Genomic DNA, 21,439 nt, shown 5'->3' with positions numbered 1-21,439 from the left:
TTAAAAATCAAAGCAAACAGGGGACTTGAGGGAAGATGGCAGATCAGAAAAACAGGGTACTCTCTTCTCTCCCAGAAAAATAGCTAGAGGACAGGCATCCAGGCTACTTCTAAATGTTCTAGGATTTATTTCACCAGGGGAAGGCTGGACACCGTCCAAAAGAAAGGGGCACAGGAAAAGAATATTGACAGAAAGACTGAGTAAAAGCTGCAGCTGCAGCCACCAGCACCCTTCCCCTACCCTACAAACAGACAGTTTTGAATCCTCCAGCCTCAGGATGGCAGCTCTGGGCAGAGGGGACCACAGGGATAGACTCCTCAAGAAATGGGAACGAGAGAGACACACACCTAAGGCTGATTCAGCTTTTGGCCAACAAGTTTGGTCTGCTGTGTCCCACAAGCACTTCCACGACAGGTCGACCTCACTACTATTTGCCCTAGAAACTGCTACAGAACTAGAGAGATGAGACCTTCTCAATTACCTTCCCTACTGATCGGGACTGGCTGTTAAGGATGCAGAGGAAAGGAGAATTAGTTCCTACCCACAGAATGGGAGAAGACTGCCAACAAAGGTTGGAGAACAGCCTCTGAGAAAGTCTGAACTGCTAGGCTCTGAATAGCCTTGAGGCAAAACCCTCTGTCACACTGATTCAATCCATGTTGCTTCAAACACACTCAGGGTTTGAACTGAGAAGCCTGTTGAAGAGCACCATCTGCTGGTCAACCAAGGAAGGACATGTGAAGGAATTAAAAGTAAATAAGGAAGTGGGTCTCCCTCCTTAAGGCCCTTGGAAGTGGGTCTGCAGCCCATGACCCAGTCTGTGGCCCAGATTTGAGCATCTAACGGGGTCAATCCTAAAGACCTAGAAGAGGATGAAACAAGAATCAAAGAACAGCAGTAACACACAACCTCCAGCCACTAAACCCCTATGAAAATAATATCACTGAATGTGAATGGATTATATTCCCCAATCAAAAGATATAGACTGACAGAATGGGTTAAAAAACATGAGCCATCCATATGCTGCCTACAAAAGACTCACCTTAGAACCACAGCTACAAACCAGCTGAAAGTGAAAGGCTGGAAAAGGATACTCCATGCATACAATAACCAGACTTGACCAGGGGTAGCTATACTAATACCAGACAAAATAGACTTTAAATACAAAGAAGTTACAAAAGGTACAGAAAGTCATTATATATTATTAAAAGGGACAATCTTCCAGAAAGAAATAATAGTCATAAATGTCTACGTATCTAACCAGGGTGCCCCAAAACACAAGCCCAACTCTGGAAAAACTGAAAGGAAAAACACATCTCTACAATAATAGTTGATGACCTCAACACACCACCCACTTCATTAGATAGAACAACAAGGAAACAAGAGAAATTGAGCAATATGAGAAATTAAGCACCCTAAATCAGCCAGAGTTGAATTCTTCTCAATTGCTCATGGATCTTTCCCCAGGATAGAAACACATGCTGGGTCACAAAGCAGGTTTCAATAAATATAAAGAGTTTGAAATTATACAAAGCACCTTCTCAGATCATAATGGAATAAAACTGGAAATCAAAAATAGCCAGTAAAGAGGGAAATTCACAAATGTATGGAGGCTAAAAAACATACTCCTAAATAATCAGTGGGTCAAAGAAGAAATTGTAAGCAAAAATAGTAAATATATTGAGATGAATGAAAACTAGAACACAACTCATCAAAACTTATAGGATACAGCAAAGGCAGACTTGAGAGGGAAATTTACTTTTTTTTTTTTAAAGACTTTATTTCTCTCCCCTTCCCACCCCCCCCCGCCCCAGTTGTCTGTTCTGTGTCCATTTGCTGCGTGTTATTCTGTTGTTGTCAGTGGCACGGGAATCTATATCTCTTTCTTGTTACGTTATCTTGCTGCGTCAGCTTTCCGTGTGTGCGGTGCCATTCCTGGGCAGGCTGAAATTCCTTTCACGCTGGGCAGCTCTCCTTACGGGGCACACTCCTTGCACGTGGGGCTCCCCTAACTCGGGGGGCACCCCTGCGTGGGGGGGCACTCCTTGCACGTATCAGCACTGCACATGGGCCAGCTCCACACAGGTCTAGGAGGCCCAGGGTTTGAACCGTGGACCTTCCATGTGGTAGACGGACGCCCTAACCACTGGGCTAAGTCTGCTTCCCATCGAGAGGGAAATTTATAGCCCTAAATGCCTATATCAAAAAGGAAGAAAGAGCTAAAATCAAAGATCTAACTGAATAACTGTAGAAACCAGAAAAAGAACAGCAAAACCAAAGCAAGTAGAAGGAAAGAAATAATAAAGATTAGAGCAAAAATGAATGAAACTGAGAACAAAGAAATAGAGAAAATTAACAAAACCAAAAGTGGGTTCTTTGAGATCAATAAAATTGACAAACCCATAGCTACACTAACAAAGAAAAAAAGAGATAAGATACAAATAAATACCATCAGAAATTAAAGGGGGATGTTATGACTGATCCCACAGAAATAAAAAGGATCATAAGCGGATATTATGAGAAACTACATGCCAACAAACTAGACAACCTAGATGAAATGGACAGATTCCTAGAAAAACACAAACAGCTTACACTGACTCTACAAAAAACACAAGAACTTAACAAACATATTTAAAGAGATTGAATCCATCAAAAATCTCCCAACAAAGAAAAGCCCAGGACCAGATGGCTTCACAGGTGAATTTTACCAAGCATTTCGAAAAGAATTAGCACCAATCCTGTTTAAACTCTTCCAAAAAAACTGAAGAGAAGGGAAAATTGCCCAACATATTTTTTGAAACCAACATCACACTAATACCAAGCCAAATAAAGACACTTCAAGAAAATTACAGTCCAATCTCTCTAATGAACATAGATGCAAAGATTGTCAACAAAATACTTATAAATAGAATCCAACAGCATATCAAAAGACTTATATACCATGACCAAGTGGGATTTATTCCTGGATGCAAGCATGTTCAATATCAGAAAATCAATTAACAGGGAAACAGATGTGGCTCAAGCAGTTGGGCTCACATCTACCACATAGGAGGTCCAGGGTTTGATTTCTGGGGCCTCCTGGTGAGGGCAAGCTGGCCCATGCAGCAAGCTGGCCCACACAGAGTGCTGGCCCACATGGGAGTGCCACGCCACATGAGAGCGCCGCCCCGCACAGGAGTGCTGGCCAACGCGGAGAGCAGGCACAGCAGGATGATGCAACAAGAGACGAGACACAGGAGAGAAAATAAGAAGCCGTAAAAAAAAAAAAAGCCATAGCAGAACAGGGAGTTGAGGTGGCGCAAGACAGATTGCCTCTCCCACTCCAGAAGGTCCCAGGATTGGTTCCTGGAGCTGTCTAATGAGAATACGAGCAGACACAGAAGAACACACAGTGAATGGACAGAGAGAACAGACAACCGGGGGAGGGGGGATAAAATAAATAAATAAATCCTTAAAAAAAAAAAAAAAGAAAATCAATTAACATAATACACCACCTTAACAAATTGAAGGGGAAAATCCAAAAGATCATCTTGTTCGATGCAAAAAAGGCATTGGACAAAACCCAGCATCCATTCTTGATAAAAACACTTTGAAAGATTTCTACCCAAACTGACTTATAGATTCAATGCAATACCAATCAAAATTCCAACAGCCTACTTTACAGAAATAGGAAAGGCAATTACCAAATTTAATGGGAAGGGAAGTGCAACTGAATAGAAGAGCCATGTTGGAGGATTTCACTGCCTGAACTTGAAACATATTACAAAGCTATGGTCGTCAAAACAGCATAGTACTGGCAAAAAGACAGACATATCAATCAGCAGAATAGAATTGAGGGTCCAGAAATAAACCCTTGCCTCTATGGCCAACTTGTTTTTGACAAACTTATCAAGTCCATGTTACTGGGACAAAACAGTTCTTCAACAAGTGGTGCTGGGAGAACTGGATATCCATAACCAGAAGAATGAAAGAGGATTCCTATCTCACTCCTTATACAATAATCAACTCAAAATGGATCAAAGATCTAAATATAAAAGTCAGGACCATAAAACTACTAGAAGAAAATGTAGGGAAACATCTTTAAGATCTTCTGGTAGGTGATAGTTTCTTGGATCTTACACCCAAAGCATATACAATAATAGAAAAAGTAGATAAAATGGTCTCCTCAAAATTAAACACTTTCGCACCTCAAAGGGCTTTGTCAAAAGGGTAAAAGGCAGCCGACTCAATGGGAGAAAATATTTGAAAATCACATCTCCAATAAGGATTTAATTTCCATAATATATAAAGAGATGCTAAAGGACAACAATGAAAGACAAACAACCTAATTAAAAAATGGGCAAAAGATTTGAATAGACATTTGTCCAAAGAAAAAATACAAATGGCAAAAAAACACATGAAGAAAATGTTCAATATCACTAGTGATTAGAGAAATGCAAATCAAAGCTACAATGGGATATCATTTCACACCTATTAGAATGGTCACTATTAAAAAGACAGAACTACAAGTGTTGGAGAGGATGTGGAGAGATAAGAACACTTATTCACTGGAGGTGGAAATGTAGAATGCTACAGCCACTATGCAGGACTGTTTGGCAGTTCCTAAAGAGGTTGAATATAGACCTGCCATGTAACCCTGCAGTACCACTACTGGGTATATATCCAGAAGAACTGAGAGCAGTGACATGAACAGACATCTGCACACCGATGTTCACAGCAGCATTATTTAAGATTGCCAAAAGTTGGAAACAACCCAGGTGTCCATCAACTGATGAATGGATAACAAACTGGTGTATTCACACAATGGAATACTATGCAGCTGTAAGAAGAAATGACGTTGTAAAGCATATGACAACATGGATGAACCTGTAGGACATTATTTTGAGTGAAGCAAGCCAGACACAAAAGGACAAATACTGTATGATTGTGCTACTATGAACTAAATATATTGTGAAACACATTGTATGATTCCATATATAAAAAATATAAATATAAATCAATTTATAAAGAGAGAAAAAAAGTAATTGTGCAAGAATAGCCAGAAATGAGAGCTGTGGACAGCAGAGGAAGCATAAGGAAACCAAGGGGTGATGGGTTTTCTTATTTGCTTTTTGTTTATTATTATTATTGAAATAATGAAAGTGCTCTATTGATGACTGAGGTGATGAATGCACAACTATGTGATTGTGCCAAATACCACTGACTGTGCACTTTGGATGAACTGTATGCTTTGTTGATATGTATCGATACAATTGATTTATTTAAAAAAAAATTAGAACATAGATCACCTGAAAATACAATGAGGTTAGAGAATGGAAAGCTGAGGGTTAACCTGTTCAGAATTAGTAATGAGCTGTTTGTCAGTCTTTGGAAATGAATAGAAAAGGTAAAAGCACTTCACAGTGTTTGTAACTAGCAGTATTATTATGTGGGTGTGACAGTAGTTGAAAGAGCAAGCCTAAGGTCATGTATATTACCAGACGGAAAGCTACAAAATGTAACATGGGGAAGCAGATATGGCTCAATCACTTGGGTGCCCACCTACCACACAGGAGGTTCCGGGTTCAGGTTCCAGTGCCTCCTAAAGAAGACAAGCAGATACTGTACCTGCAGCAACGAGCTAGATGCCCAAATGAGCAGATGCCACAAGGCAGTAGACACTGTAGCCTGCAGGAAGCAGATGTGGCTCAGGCCTTGGGTACTTGCTTTCCATGTGCAAGGTCCCATCCCATGTGGGAGGTCCCGGGTTCGGTTCCGGGTGCCTCCTGAAGAAGGCAAACAATGAGCAGACAGATGAGAGAAACATGTGTGGGGAGGTAAAGATTAAAAAAAAAGTAGGGAAGCAGATTTGGCTCAATGAATAGAGCATCCGCCTACCACATGGGAGGTTCAAGGTTCAAACCCAGGGCCTCCTGAACCGTGTGGTGAAGCTGGCCTACACACAGTGGTGATGCGCGCAAGGAGTACCATGCCACGCAGGAGTGTTCCCTGCATAGGGGAGCCCCACGTGCAAGGAGTGCACCCTGTAAGGAGAGCCACCTCATGCAAAAAAAGTGCAGCTGCCCAGGAGTGGGCTGCACACATGGAAAGCTGACGCAGCAAGATGATGCAACAAAAAGTATATGTGAATTACCGTGATCTAAAACTCATGTGAAGACAAACTTAATAATTAGAAAGAAAAATAAAGAAAGGATGTAGACACTGAGGAAGAAATGGAAGAAATCGCCTTGTCACTGTACATTCAGGGCAACACCTATAGCATTGATGAAAGGCAAAATGTCAAAAACAAAGCTTTTTCATTTTTCCATTTTTTGATACCCCAATTTATTTTTCCTTTATTTAATTTTTCTAAATTACTATGTATTCTATATCTAACCTTTAAATCCATCACTATATTCCATTTTACTAGTTAATGGAAATTGACAATATATTAGGCTTCCTTTTTAAAGTTTTGGACTATAGAGAGGTTCAACTATAGCAGGGGAGGAACGTTGGTGTGGGGTGTTATTGATAAGGGGCACATGGTTGGGAGGGAGTTCTCCAGGGCATGTACACAGGGTACATAAAAATGTTTGGATATTTTCATAGTGGTTTCAGTTAAAAACGACAACTGAGAGAGTGCTGAGTCCCTAGCCAGGAGAGCTGGATCACATTCCCCAATGGAACAGCAACAATCCCCCAAGTGCAATGGCAAAGACCAATAAAGATGGATGGTCCAACAATGAGCCCTTGATACTGATGGCTCCGATTATGAGCCTGTGTGCCTGAAATATGAACTAGGCCTAGAGCTGTAGGGTGCCTAAGAGTTACCTTCTGAGAGCCTCCATGTTGCTCAAATGTGGCCACTCTCTAAGCCAAACTCAGCAAGTAATTGCATTACCTTCCCCCAGCATGGGACATGACTCCCGGGGACAAGCCTCCCTGGCACCAAGGGGTTACTACCAAGCACCAGCTGATGATGTAACTAGAAAAAGACATTGAATAAAAGGGTCAACTCAGACCAGCAGAATACCTCAGCCTATAAGGAATAACAGGTGTTAAAAACTGCTTTTTGACTTTGGAATAAAGGGGGAAATGGAAAGGACAAATGAGTTTATATGGCTATGAGTCTCCAAAAAAGAGCAGGGAGATTATCAGAGGGATAATGCTTACGCACGCCTCAGCAGAGTACCAGAGACAGCCAAAGTATATAGAAACCCAGGTACTGATTCTCCTGAGAGCTATAGAGACCCACAGGTTCTATGGTCATGGCAGATGGCTCTGGAGTTCAGGGCCATGTCAGTTGGCCCTATTTTAGAGTTTCTGTTCCTGAGTGTATGGATTTGGACTCAGATATGACCTTTCTACACGTGCCTCTTCTGTTACTTCTACCAGACCTGTGGTTGGCATTTGGGTTAGTGTATATTCAGGAGACCTGAATCTCTGAACTGTCCATGTGACAGCCAGGCCCTGAGCCTCAGCAGACTTGCAACTCCTACCCTCTGGTTTATTGGACTTACCCTGGTCAGCTAACAGGGAGGTAAAGAAGGTCAACCACCACACCAGGGAGGCAAGAGTGCCTACAACTGCAACCAGGAGAATTGCATGGATGATGCAGCCATCATCCATGTAGAATCTAAGCCCCCTCTTGATGTAGAGGGGGACTGGACATCACCATCCCAGGGTCCACAGGATGGAGGAATAGAGTATGGATTAGAGTGGACTTACTGGTGTTCTCCTGGGGACCTATTGTGATTAGTAAGGGAAGAAATTGTAGTATTGATGTGAAGAAAGTGGCCATGGTAGCTGCTGATGGTAGGGAGAGTGAAGAAGAGATATGATGTGGGGGCATTTTCAGGATTTGGAGTTGTCCTGGGTGGTGCTGCAGGGACAGATGCTGGACATTGTGTGTCGTGCCATGGCCCACTGGGTGGACTGGGGGAGAGTGTAGACTACTGCCCATGTGGTGCAGCTGTGCTCCAAAATGTATTCACCAGGTGCAATGAATGTGCCACAATGATGGAAGAGGTTGTTGATGTGGGAGGAGTGGGGTAGGGGTGATGGGGGGTATATGGGGATCTCATATTTTTTTAATGTAACATTTAAAAAAAAATAAAGGGAAAAAAAAAAAGAGACACAGATTCCCGCTGCTGCTGACAAGAATGTAAGTGGACACAGAAGAACACACAGCAAATGGACACAGAAAGCAGACAACTGGGTGGGGGGGGGGGGAGAGAAATTTTTAAAAATAAATCTTTAAAAAAAAAAGTAACAAGGAGTTGTATAGCATAATAAAACCTCATGTGAAATATGAATATGGGTAATATATATATAAGACTGCTTCTCTTTGAAATGGAACAAGTGTTATGTATGTTAATGTTACAAGATGCTAATATTAGGTACAAACAAAAAACAAAAAACATTATGCTAAGTGAAAGAAACCAGACACAAAATACTACATATCGTATGATTCCATTTATATAAAATGTAACTATAAATCAATTTATAAAGATGGAATTAGATTAGTGTTTATGTCTGGCTGGGGAAGGCTAGAGGGACTGTGAAGTGACTGCTAAGGGGTGTGGAGTTTTTTTTTCTGGAGTAATGAAATTGTTCTAAATTTTTTGTGGTGATGAATGCACAACAATGTGATTATACTTAAAGTCACTGATTGTACACTTTAGATGGATTGTATTGTGTGTGAATATGTCTCAATAAAACTTTTTAAAAAAGCAGCAGAGATGGTACAATACAGTGAATCCTTTTTTTTTTTAAAGATTTATTTATTTATTTATTTCTCTTCCCTTCTGCCCCCCCCCCCCGCCCAGTTGTCTGTTCTCTGTGTCTATTTGCTGCATGTTCTTTGTCTGCTTCTGTTGTTGTCAGCGGAACAGGAATCTGTGTTTCTTTTTGTTGCATCATCTTGTTGTGTCAGCTCTCCGTGTGTGCGATGCCATTCCTGGGCAGGCTGCACTTTCTTTCGCGCTGGGTGGCTCTCCTTATGGGGCACACTCCTTGTGTGTGGGGCTCCCCTGCGCGGGGACACCCCTGCGTGGCACAGCACTCCTTGTGCACATCAGCGCTGCACATAGGCTAGCTCCACACGGGTCAAGGAGGCCCGGGGTTTGAACCACAGACCTCCCATGTGGTAGACGGATGCCCTAACCCCTGGGCCAAGTCCGCTTCCAATACAGTGAATCCTAATGAAAACTATGGACTATATTAAATAGTACAATAATATTCTCTCATTAGTTGTAACCAAGGTACCACACTAATGCAACATGTTAAAAATGGAGTGAGTATATGGGAACTCTATTTTGTGCATGATTTTTCCATACTCCTACAACCTCTCTAATAATACCAACAATAATAAAATCAGTAGGACCTTATGGCACCCTGCTTGACTCTCCCCCACCTCTCACCATCTCTTCACAGAGCTGGCGCACACTCCCAGTGGGTAGATTCCAGTTCCAGAGGGAGCAAAGTAACCCTCATGCACATACTGGGAGTATATACTTCTGGCCCAATCTGGTGGTAATCTGAGGGACTCACCATTCCAGGATTTGCCCTGAAGGTAGAAGGAAGCTCACCTAGTATTCCTACAGAATGCTATGGGACAGCAGTCAAGTGGCTTCCTAGGGGCAAGGGATTGCCAGCTGTAGAATAAATAGTGCAGTGCTCATGTCTGTGAGGAAACCGCTTCAAGGAAAGAGGGGTCATCCAGAACTGTGTAAATGAGGGAATTCCTAGAGCCACATGAAATTGCCCAAAACAAGACAAGACACATGCAGAAAGACTCAGAGAGGCCCCTATGATTTGGCCTGGAGTTATTCTCCAAACTCATTGTACGGATAAGCTCTGAAGGAGACCACTTGCACAGGTCAATCCATAAAAACTGGGAGAGGTGTTTCTTCTTTGCTCCTCCTTTTTGTTGTTGTTCTCATCTCTTGACATTCAAGGAAAGCCCTGTCCTAACACCACTGACACCTCAGAGTCTAAATTCAGCAATATAATACACTGAAATATCAGAAGGTCCAAGTTTCAACAAAAGATTATAAAACATAAAAGAAACAAGAAGTGATGGCCTAGGCAAAGAAGATTAAAGCATGAGAAAACATCAATGAGGGCAGCGGACTTGGCCCAGTGGATAGGGTGTCAATCTACCACATGGGAGGTCCGCGGTTCAAACCCCAGGCCTCCTTGACCCGTGTGGAGCTGGCCCATGAGCAGTGCTGATGGGTGCAAGGAGTGCCGTGCCACACAGGGTGTCCCCGCGTAGGCGAGCCCCACGGGCAAGGAATGTTCCCGGTAAGGAGAGCCGCCCAGCGCAGAGAAAGTGCAGCCTGCCCAGGAATGGCATCGCACACACGGAGAGCTGACACAACAAGATGATGCAACAAAAAGAAATACAGATTCCCATGCTGCTGACAACAACAGAAGTGGACAAAGAAGACGCAGCAAATAGACACAGAGAACAGACAACCGGGGGGAAGAGGAGAGAAATAAATAAATAAATAGATAGATAGATAGATAAATAAATAAATAAATAAATAAATCTTTAAAAAGAAAAGAACCATCAATGAGGATCAGTCCTGGGACTTCACAGACAAAGGCTTTAAAATAGAGGTCCTGGGAAGCGGACTTGGCTTGGGCATCCATCTACCACATGGGAGGTCTGCAGTTCAAACTCCGGGCCTCCTTGACCTGTGTGGAGCTGGCCCATGCACAATGCTGATGCGCGCAAGGAGTGCCGTGCCACGCAGGGGTGCCCCCGCGTAGGGGAGCCCCACACGCAAGGAGTACATCCCGTAAGGAGAGCTGCCCAGCGCAAAAGAAAGTTCAGCCTGCCCAAGAATGGTGCCGCACACATGGAGAACTGACGCAACAAAAAATAAATAAAATAAAATAAAAGTCCTAAATTAGCTAAAGGAAAACATGGACAAAAGAACAAAAGGAAATCAGGAAAATGACAGATGGACACAACAGATTTTAGAGAGATGGAAATTATTAAAAGAAACCAAGCAGAAGTACAGACCACAGTAATAGAAACTAAAACTTCCCTGGAGGGGTTCAACAGCAGATTGGATCTGGCAGAAGAAAGAATCAGACAACTTGAATGTAAGACAATTGTAATTATTCTGTCTGAGGAGTAGAAAGAATGAAAAAAAAATGAACAGAACCTGAAAAACCTGTGGGATACTTTTAAACATACCAATATACACATCGTAGAAGTCCCAAAAGGAGATGAAAGAGAGAAAGGGGCAAGGAGAATATTCAAATAATGGCTCTAAACTTCCCAAATTTAAGGAAAGACATGAATATACACATCTAAGACACTCAACAACTCCAAATAGGATACATCCAAATAGGCCCATGCCACGCCATGTTACAGTCTCTCAATGCCAAAGATAGAATTCTGCAAGCTGTAAGAGCAAAACTGTCTTCCAAAAATGAGGGAGAGATTAAAACATTCCCAGATAAACAAAAGGTGAGGGAATTTGTCACCACTAGATCAGCCCTACAAAGAGATGCTAAAGAGTTCTGCAGGTTGAAAGGAAAGGAAAATAAGACAATATATCAAACAGCACGAAGAAATAAAGATCTATAGTCAGAGTAATTACATAAGTAAATATAAGTGCTAGTACTTATTGTATCTTTGGTTTGTAACTCCATTTTTACTTCCTACAGGATCTAAAAGGCAAATGCATAAAATGTAATGCTAAATCCGTGGTTTTGAGCTCATGATGTATAAACATGTAATTTGTGAGAAATACGTAAAGATTGGGGGACAATAGGGTGTAGGAAGATAGTTTATGTATATTATTATAGTTAAGCTTGTATCAAAGCAAATGAGATTGTTAAAGATTTAGGAATTTAAGCCTCAGGATAACTACAAGGAAATACTGAAGAAAATACAAGCTCATAAAGACAGAAATTAAAGTACAGATTGCCAGGTACAGGCAGCAGGTAAAATAGGGAGTTAATGTAAAATGGGTATAGGGTTTCTGTTTGGATAGATGGGAAAATTTAATAATGGAAGGAGTTAAGGGTACCACAAGAGAGTGAATGTGATTAATCCCACTGAATGATATACTTGGGAGTGATTAAGATGTAAAAGTTTACGTTGTATATGTTCCCACAATTAACAACAAAAAAAAAAACAGCAACTAAAGAGACAATGGTTGCTGGACGTTGTGTGTCCTGTCGTGGCCCACTGGGTAGACTGGGGGAGAGTGTGGACTACAATGTGGACCACTGTCCATGTGCTGCAGCGATTCTCCAGAATGTATTCGCCAGGTGCAGTGGATGTGCCACAATGATGGAAGAGGTTGTTGATGTGGGAGGGGTGGCGTGGGTGGGGTGGGGGGGTACATGGGGACCTAAAATTTTTTTAATGTAACATTTAAAAGAAAATAAAGAAGAAGAAGAAGAAAAAAAGAGAGACAATGGTAATTAAAGGCAATATATGACGATGGCCTAGATTTAACAATGGAGGAAAGAAGGCTCAAAAGGAAGTTATTGGGACATATGAAAAAAATTTGAATGTAGACTATACACTATATATCAATTTTAAATTTCTTGAACTTGATAACTGTACTTAAGGAACATACATTAAGTGAATATTCTTGTTCTTAAGAAATGTCATGACAGTATTAAGGGTTCAAGGAGCATGACGTATCAAGCTATACTCAAGTGTTCAGAAAATGGATTGATTAACTAGACTGACAGATGGTTGTGTTTATAGATTTAAGGAGATTAAGTTTGAAATTATTTCAAAATAAAAATTTCATTCTGAACACTAGAGGAACAATTGAGTTTGTAGTTAGAACTGGATGAGATAAAAGTCTCTGGACTGGGAGTGGGTGTAGCTCAGTGGTTGAGCACCTGCTTTCCAAGTATGAGGTTCTGGGTTCAATCCCCAGTACCTCCTAGGGGGGAAAAAAGTGCCTGGACAGAACTTGTTAGGAGTAATGCTTCCATAACTTGCTGAGCTGCCTTTTGCGAGCTTTCCTTTTTTGTTTTTTTTTTCCTTGCAATAGTTCAAAAAAATTTTTTTAATTTAAAGGTCTCTTGTTTCTCAATGAAAAATGCTCTTAAAAGTCAATTTATGATTTTGTATCATAAATAGATTTTGCATCACAGTTTCTGATGGATTTTAGAATCCAGGTGAACATAACACCAAGGGAGTAACTGAAAGACCCTATGGATTGCCTTTTCTTTTTAAGCTCAAACTAACCAATCCCATTGTCTAAGGGCAGAGATAAGAGTACCATGGGTTCTAAGAGATAAGCTGTAGCTGGGAACCTGATCCGGAAAACTGGTCCAGGAACCTGGGGAATCAGTGAGAGGCAAAACCAGTTACCTCCCAACCTGGCTTAAGTAGTCTTTCTACCCAGCTCCCACCTACCACGTGACTATGCACCTGTGGTTTAAGCACTGCGGTTCTTACCCTGCCCCCAGCCCACCCACCACCTCACTTGCCTCTTTGTTAATAAGGTACTTCCTGGAAACCACTGCAGGGATAAGGAGAGCCTGTAGTTTAGAAGCTGTTGAAGCCATTATGTGCACACGGTTGTTTCTAGGGTAGGTCGTGCCTAGGAAATAGCTGATGTCCACATTTCCTGTGTTTCTATTTCTACAAGCTAAGCTGACCATGGAAAATTCCAAGTGGTTCATGTAACATCCTTCGCCAAACTAATTTACAGGGTTTAGCCAGTGTAGCACCACTTGATGTTCAAAAGGAAACAATATAAGCCTTTCCCAAGCTTGCCAAGCTCTGTTCTTTAAATCAATGCATGTGATTCCACTACTCCAAAACCTGGAGTTACTGGTGTGTTTGGGGGGACTTAGATGCTGACACAATGCTTTATCTACATTCCCAGCATACAGTGTATTAGGTTGTCCTTAAATCCTAAGTACACGACTTGGAAGCTTGATCAGGACTTATAAGCTTAAAAAAAAACAACAACAACAACAACAATGCAACAGTAAGAAGAGACCATTTCCTTTACACAATATTTAAATGTATTAATTAAAATGAATTAGTATAATAAAATACCATATTAGGTTCTATTAAATATCTTTAGTTATTAGAGCTAACATTTTGACAGCTTTACTTGGTGATGATTATTCTTGAGTGGCAAGCATATTTTTTAAATTACTCTGTGGAAAAGAAGCAGAATCAGAAAGTAATGTTATTTCCATTTTTGGTACACTTCCAGCAGTTAAATCAGACCACCTTAAGCTGAACCCTTGAGGAAGATCAGTAGCAACCATTATCTTTGTTCTTTATTTACCATACATTTTTAAAATGTTGCAAAAGAATGTATCATACTTGGTAAGCATGGACCTTTTAAAATTAAAATGTTATTGAAAATGCTTTCAGTTCAGCAACATCTTAGCTATTTGTTCTTCTGTGCTGTGTCATCAAAGTTTAATGGGTATTGTTTCACAACTGTAGATATGTTTGTGTGTATATTTGATTTTTTTTAGGAGGTACTAGGTATTGAACGCAGGAAGCAGGTGCTCAACCACTTGAGCTACATCCACTCCGTTTGATTTTTATGAATATGGTAGTAAGTAAAAACATAAATTAATAAGTTTTTACTCATAATTGTAAACAAGCTACTCTTTTCTCTCTCTCAATCAATCCAAATGACCTCTTTTTTTTTAAAGATTTATTTTTTATTTCTCTCCCCCCCCCTCCCGCCATTGTCTGCTCTGCATCCACCCACTGCATGTTCTTTGCGTCTGCTTGTATTCTCACTAGGCAGCTCTGGGAAGACCCTGGGACCCTCTGGAGTGGGAGAGAGGCAATCATTCTCTTGCGCCACCTCAGCTCCCCGATCCACCGCATCCCTTACTGTCTCTCCTCTGCGTCCTGCTGCACGATCCTGCTGCATCAGGTGTCCGCGCAGGCCAGCACTCATGCACGGGGCAGCTCTCCCATGTGCAGCAGCACTCCGTGTGGGCCATCTTGCTACACAGGTCAGTTTGCCTTCACCAGGAGCCCTGGGCATTGAACCCTGGACCTCCCACATGGTAGATGGGAGCCCAATCACTTGAGCCACATCTGCCTCCCCCCAGGTTTCCTCTTTATTTACTCATTTAGCAAACTTTTTAAAATTAGTAAGCACCTTCTAAGAGTCAAACTATGGTAGGTGATGGGGATGTAAAGATGAAAAGAAAACAATTCACCACTTTCAAGAAACTTAATATCTAACCACAAATGCAAAGATTCATATCCACCACTGTAACTGAATGCCTTCTACATAACGGGCACTTTTGAAGGCACAGGGAATATATGGTGAACAGAACAGAAAAAGGCGCTCCAGGGAGCAGATGTGGCTCAAGTGGTTAGGCACCTGCTTTCCACATGGGAGGTCCCAGGTTTGGTTCCCAGTGCCTCCTGAAAAAACAAAGACAAACAACAAGCAAACAAACGAAAAACCAACTCGGGGGAGCCAACGCGGCTCAGTGGTTAAGCATCAGTTTCTGACTTTATGAGGTTCTGGGTTCATTCCCTGGCCTTGGTAAACATTTTAAATAAAAAAATAAAAAGGCTCTCCATTGTGGAACTTATTTTTCTGTGGTAGGACAGAAGCAATAAAAATAAAAAATAGTAGCAATGAGTAATGCAAAGAAAAATAAAGCTGGATAAGAAGACGGGGAGAGATGGGTAGGCTGCCTACTTAGGACAGGGTATTCCGGGCAGGCTACCTTGAAGAGAGACCCAAATGAAGTGAGGGAATGAGCATTGGAATACCTGCACCAGGAAACTTACAGAGGAAACAGCAAAGTGCAAAGGCCTTGAGGTGGAACTGCAAGGAAGACACTGTGACTGGAATGAGTCCAAAGAGGATGTGTGTGTGCGCCTGGGTACTGGGGGGAGGGATCATGGAAAGCTCCTTAGGGCATGGTAAGGATGTTATTCTAAGCACAATGGGAAGCCATTGAGAGCTGAGAACAGGAAAATGATGTGAAGTTGATGGATGCTTTTAAAGAATGTTATACAAAGACAAGTGGGGTAAACACAGAATGAGGAAGACCATGGAAGTAGTTTGTCAAGAAGTGACAGTGGACTGGACCAAGGTGGTAATGAAGAGAGAGGTGAAAAGTGGTCAGATTTAAGGAGCATTTTTAAGGGAATTCTCTAGAAACCATTCTGTCTGGACTACAGGTACTAATGCTACAAATAATAATAGTTAAATTAACATTTGTTCAGTGCTTATACTGGGCCAAGCACATCATATTTAATCTTGACAATAATATTACAGGGAAGATGCTTATCATCCCCATCTTAAAGATGAGGAAACTCTATCTTAGAAAAGTATAATACCTTGTGCATCTAGGCTGTCCAATTTCAGTGGACACAACTTAGGAATTCTTCTCTACTGTGCTCTATTATGTTTCTTTAAAACTATTATTCTCATTTGTGTTTACATTATTACATATCTACAACCAGACCTGCATCAGTTCCAGAGCCTTCACTAAGATGTCCTTGGCTTACAATAACTCTTCGGTGCATGCTCTGGACTGTCTGAACTCTGCAATCTCTGTCAAGGAGTATGTAACTTTTAGGTGAAGCACTTTTGTTCCAAATTGAGATTGCTCCCTTATATTTGAAAGTTGCCAACCCTGCATCAGTCAAGACTTCCGTAAAATTCCCTCACTAATGTCATTTTTAGTAGAAATAACAGAGGGGAAAAGTTGACAATTTTATTTAGTTCAGTGTAAAACAAAATTTGATGGACTTAAATGATAATGGATAATTTAAATTAAAATTTGAAATGATATATTTACAATTGTCTCAGCAGCCTAACAACACTGTATTCCTAACCTCTATTAGTTTTCCAACTCTGAAAGTTTGGGTTCTACAATTAATTCAACTAATTGCTCAAATTAACTAATTTATGTTATGCTTTCTTGACATATTTAAAATATTAAATTACAAATGCTCATCTCAGGGAAGATACTTTTCTAACTAAAAGTTTTAAATGACAGGCCTGCTTTTTTATCTTTATGATATTTAGGCTTAGGGATACTAAAGGAGATAAAAAGCACTGACTGCACTGTGACGACTCAAGAGTCATTAACAACATACCAGAATGTGAGGCTGTATGATCACAGAGCTCATTATCTAAATATTTATTATCCCAGTCGCCTAGTTATAGTTGAAAGGGGAAGTAAAAGTCACTATTAAACAGGAAAGCATTAAAAATTATATGTCTAGGTACACACTATAACATTTTAACTTCAAGCAATAAATGTACATTCATTTGCCTGTCTGTTGATGTAGGACCAAGGCTGCTACATGAGTACAGCCCACTGTATATCTTTCCAGCATATAAATCACAGTCATAATGAATTATCTCATTTCCAGTTTTGGTTTCTTTAAAGTTTCTTTAGCATTCAACAGTTGTCTTAGAAACTACAATTCTTTTTTTTAATCACATATCAACACTTCTACATATATTTAGTTAAAGCCTACAATTGCAATAAAAAATAATATTGGCATAAACACAATTGGGAACAAACACACCTGACATTTGATAAGGCTACAATGAAACAGATGGGAGGAAAACTGAGCAAACAGCCCAGAGAATAGCCACCAGGGTTTGATTCCCGGGGCCCCCCGGTGAAGGCAAGTTGGCCTGCATGGCAAACTGACCCGAGCAGAGGGCTGGCCCATGCAGAGTGCTGGCCCGCACAGAGTGCTGGTCCACACGAAGAGCTGGCACAGCAAGATGACACAACAAAAAGAGACACAAAGGATATGGGAACCCAGGGTATCAGAATTCTCAAATTACCTCAGCTCTAAGCGACTTCCCTATACGAAAGTTGGGGAGCCACCCTAGGTAGGCATTCTAATCCATTCACTGCCATGTATGCTCCCAGACATGGGTGCTGTAACTGTGCCAACAAACATAGAATGTATTATATTTCCAAGGGCTTTTGTATATATAAACTTACTCGAGCTTGTCAACAGCTCTATTAGGGCAGGGGTGTTCAGCCCCATATGAAAGATGAGAGAGAGGATGTGGCTCAAGCAATTGGGCGTCCACCTCCCACATGGGAGGTCCCATGTTTGGTTCCTGGTGCTTCCTACAGAAGACGAGCAAACAAGCAGACAGACAAGAGAGCCATCTTGGGGCATGGGGGATTGAAAAAAAAAAAGGTGAATGCTGAGACCACCTTTCCAAAGAATATACTAGTTATCAGTGAAATAAAAGGCTTTTGAAATAATAATATTTTGGATATATTGGGTTAAATAAAAATATTTAAATTTAAAAAAAAAAAATGCTTCCAGGAAGATGGCAGACTAGAAGGACTCGGGACTCTCTTCTCCTCCAGAAAAATAGCTAGAGAACAAGCTGGGACAGCCTAGAAAAGGGTTTAGGACACCAGGTGAAGGGTGAACACTGCCCAGAGCAGAGAGGGACAAAGGAAGGAAATCATGATGACAGAATTGTGAATTGAAACCAGAGGCTGCTGCTGCCGGCACCATGCCCCACACTAAAAACACTTTAGAACTCTCCGGCCTCTGTGACTACAGACAAAGGCGGATCCAGGGATCTACCACTGCAGGAAAGGGGAGAGAGAGGGACACAGCCTAAGGCTTCTGACCCACAAGTTTGGTCTGCTGTGTCCCATGAGCCCTTCCAGGCCAGGTGGGACTGCACCATTGTTTGCCTTGGAAGCCAGCAAGGAGCTAAAGATATACAACCCTCCCAATCTCCTCCCTTACCAACAGGGACTGATTATTGAGGACTCAGAGGGGAGTGGAAGTATTTCCAACCCGAGAAAAGGGAGAGGGCCGCCAGAGAAGGTTGGAGAACTGTCTCAGAGAAAGTTTGAATTACAAGGCTCATGGCCTCCAGATGGGAAGCTCTATCACATCGATCCCATCTGTGTTGCAACCAATACATTCCAATCAGGGAAAATTAAAAAATATGTAGGGGAAGCAGACGTGGTTCAACTGATAGAGCATCCGTCTACCATACAGAGGATTCTGGGTTCGATCCCCAGGGTCTCCTGACTCGTGTGGTAAGTTCACCCACACACAGTGCTGCCACGGCAAGGACTGCCATTCCACACAGGGGTGCCCCCGCATAGGGGGGCCCCATGCGCAAGGAGTGCACACCGTAAGGAGAGCTGCCCAGCACAAAAAAAGTCCAGCCTGCCCAGGAGTAGCACTGCACACACGGAGAGCTGACGCAGCAAGATGACGCAACAAAAAGAGACACAGTGTCTGGGTGCCATTGACAAGAATACAAGCAGACACAAAAGAACACACAGCGAATGGACACAGAGAGCAGAAAATGGGGGGGGGGGGCGGGGGAAGGGGAGAGAAATAAATCTTTAAAAAAAATCTCAGAGATAAAGAGAAAATTCTCAGAGCCGCAAGGAAGAAGCAAAACAGAATCCACCTTTGCAGGAAATATAAAGGAAGCCTCAGAGCCTGAAAAAAAAAAAAAAAACAGACAGACAAAAATAAGATATGATGTATGAAAACCAAAGAATAAAATGGAGAAAGTAACTAGTGCCTTTACAGTAATTTCATTGAATGTGAATGATTAAACTCTCCAATAAAAAAATACAGGCTGACAGAATGGATTTTGAAACATGAGCCATTGATATGCTGCTTACAAAAAACTTACCTTAGACCCAGGAATACAAACTGGCTGAAAGTGAAAGATTGGAGGGCTGGCCCATGCGCAGTGCTGATGCGCGCAAGGAGTGCCCTGCCATGCTTCAGTGTAGGCTGTTTGTGCATGTCTAGGAATCTGTTCATTTCATCTAGATTGCCTAGTTTGTTGGCATACAGGTTCTCATAATATCCTCTTTTGGGAAGCAGACTTGGCCCAATGGATAGGGCGTCCGCCTACCACATGGGAGGTCCGCGGTTCAAACCCCAGGCCTCCTTGACCCGTGCGGAGCTGGCCCATGCGCAGAGCTGATGCACACAAGGAGTGCCCCGCCACACAGGGGTGTCCCCCACTTAGGGGAGCCCCACGTGCAAGGAGTGCACCCCATAAGGAGAGTCGCCTAGCGCAAAAGAAAGTGCAGCCTGCCCAGGAATGGCGCCGCACACACGGAGAGCTGACACAACAAGATGACGCAACAAAAAGAAACACAGATTCCCGGTGCCGCTGATAAGGACAGACGTGGTCACAGAAGAACACACAGCGAATGGACACAGAGAGCAGACAACTGGGGGGGGGGGGAAGGGGAGAGAAATAAATAAATAGATAATAAATAAATAAATAACACATGGCAATTATATTAAAAAAAAAAAAGATACCCCACACAAATAGTAACCAGAAAAGAGCAGTGGTAGCTATACTAATATTGGACAAAACAGACTTTAAATGCAAAAAAGTTATAAGAGACACAGAAGACCATTACATATTATTAAAAGGGACAATCCAAAAGGAAGATATAACAATCATAAATATCTATGCACCTAACCAGGGTGCCCCAAAATACATGAAACAAACTTTGGGAAAACTGAAGGGAGAAATAGACATCTCTGCAATAGTCACTGAAGACTTCAACACCCCACTCACATCATTAGATAGAACTAGAAGGAAGATCAAAAGGAAACGGAGAACTTGAAAAATATGATAAACAAGCCAGGCCTAACAGACACACACAGAACACTGCATCAAATGCAGCAGGTTACAAATCCTTCTCAAGTGCCCATGGACCTTTCTTCAGGATAGACCACATGTTAGGGCACAATGCAGCTCTCAATAAATATAAAAAGATTGAGATTATGCAAAGCACCTTCTTTGATCATAATGGAATGAAACTGGAAATCAATAATAGACAAGAAAAAAGACACGTGCAAATGTGTGGAGGCTGAACAACACACTCCTAAATAAGTGGGTCAAAAAAGAAATTGCAAGTGAAATCAGTGAGTATACTGAAACAAGTGAAATTGAGAACACAATTTATCAAAACTGATGGGATACAGCAAATATAGTCTTGAGGGGGAAATTTATAGCCCTAAATGCCTATATTAAAAAAGAAGAGCTAAACTCAAAGATTTAATCAAACAACTAAAGAAACTAGTAAAAGAACAGCAAACCAATCCTAAAGCAAGCAGAAGGAAAGAAATAATAAAGATTAGAGCTGAAATAAATGAAATTGAGAACAAAAAAACAATAGAGAAAATCAATAAAACCAAAAGCTGGTTCTTTGAGAAAGTCAATAAAATTGACAACCCCCTACCCTAGCTAGACTAACAAAGAAAAAAAGAGACGATGCAAATACATACCATCAGGAATGAAAGAGGGGAAGTTACAATGCCCCCATAGAAATAAAAATAATCATAGAGGATATTTTTTTAAGATTTATTTTTTATTTATTTCTCTCCCCTTCCCCTCCCCCCTCAGTTGTCTGCTCTCTGTGTCCATTCATTGTGTGTTCTTCTGTGACCGCTTCTATCCTTATC

General features: G+C 41.5%; 1 protein-coding gene and 1 non-coding gene across 4 annotated transcripts in view; one reads left to right on the top strand and one right to left on the bottom strand.

Moving 5' to 3' along the window:
* Positions 1–21,439, bottom strand: part of DRAM1 (DNA damage regulated autophagy modulator 1) — a 122,519-nt gene that overhangs the window by 89,020 nt on the left and 12,060 nt on the right. The window lies entirely within an intron of this gene.
* On the top strand, positions 12,836–12,910 carry TRNAG-UCC (transfer RNA glycine (anticodon UCC)). Its single transcript has one exon. It is a non-coding gene; the product is annotated as a tRNA-Gly (tRNA).

This window comes from Dasypus novemcinctus, chromosome 12, assembly GCF_030445035.2.
Source record: "Dasypus novemcinctus isolate mDasNov1 chromosome 12, mDasNov1.1.hap2, whole genome shotgun sequence".
Taxonomy (NCBI): domain Eukaryota; kingdom Metazoa; phylum Chordata; class Mammalia; order Cingulata; family Dasypodidae; genus Dasypus; species Dasypus novemcinctus.
This window is presented reverse-complemented; position numbering and strand designations above follow the sequence as displayed.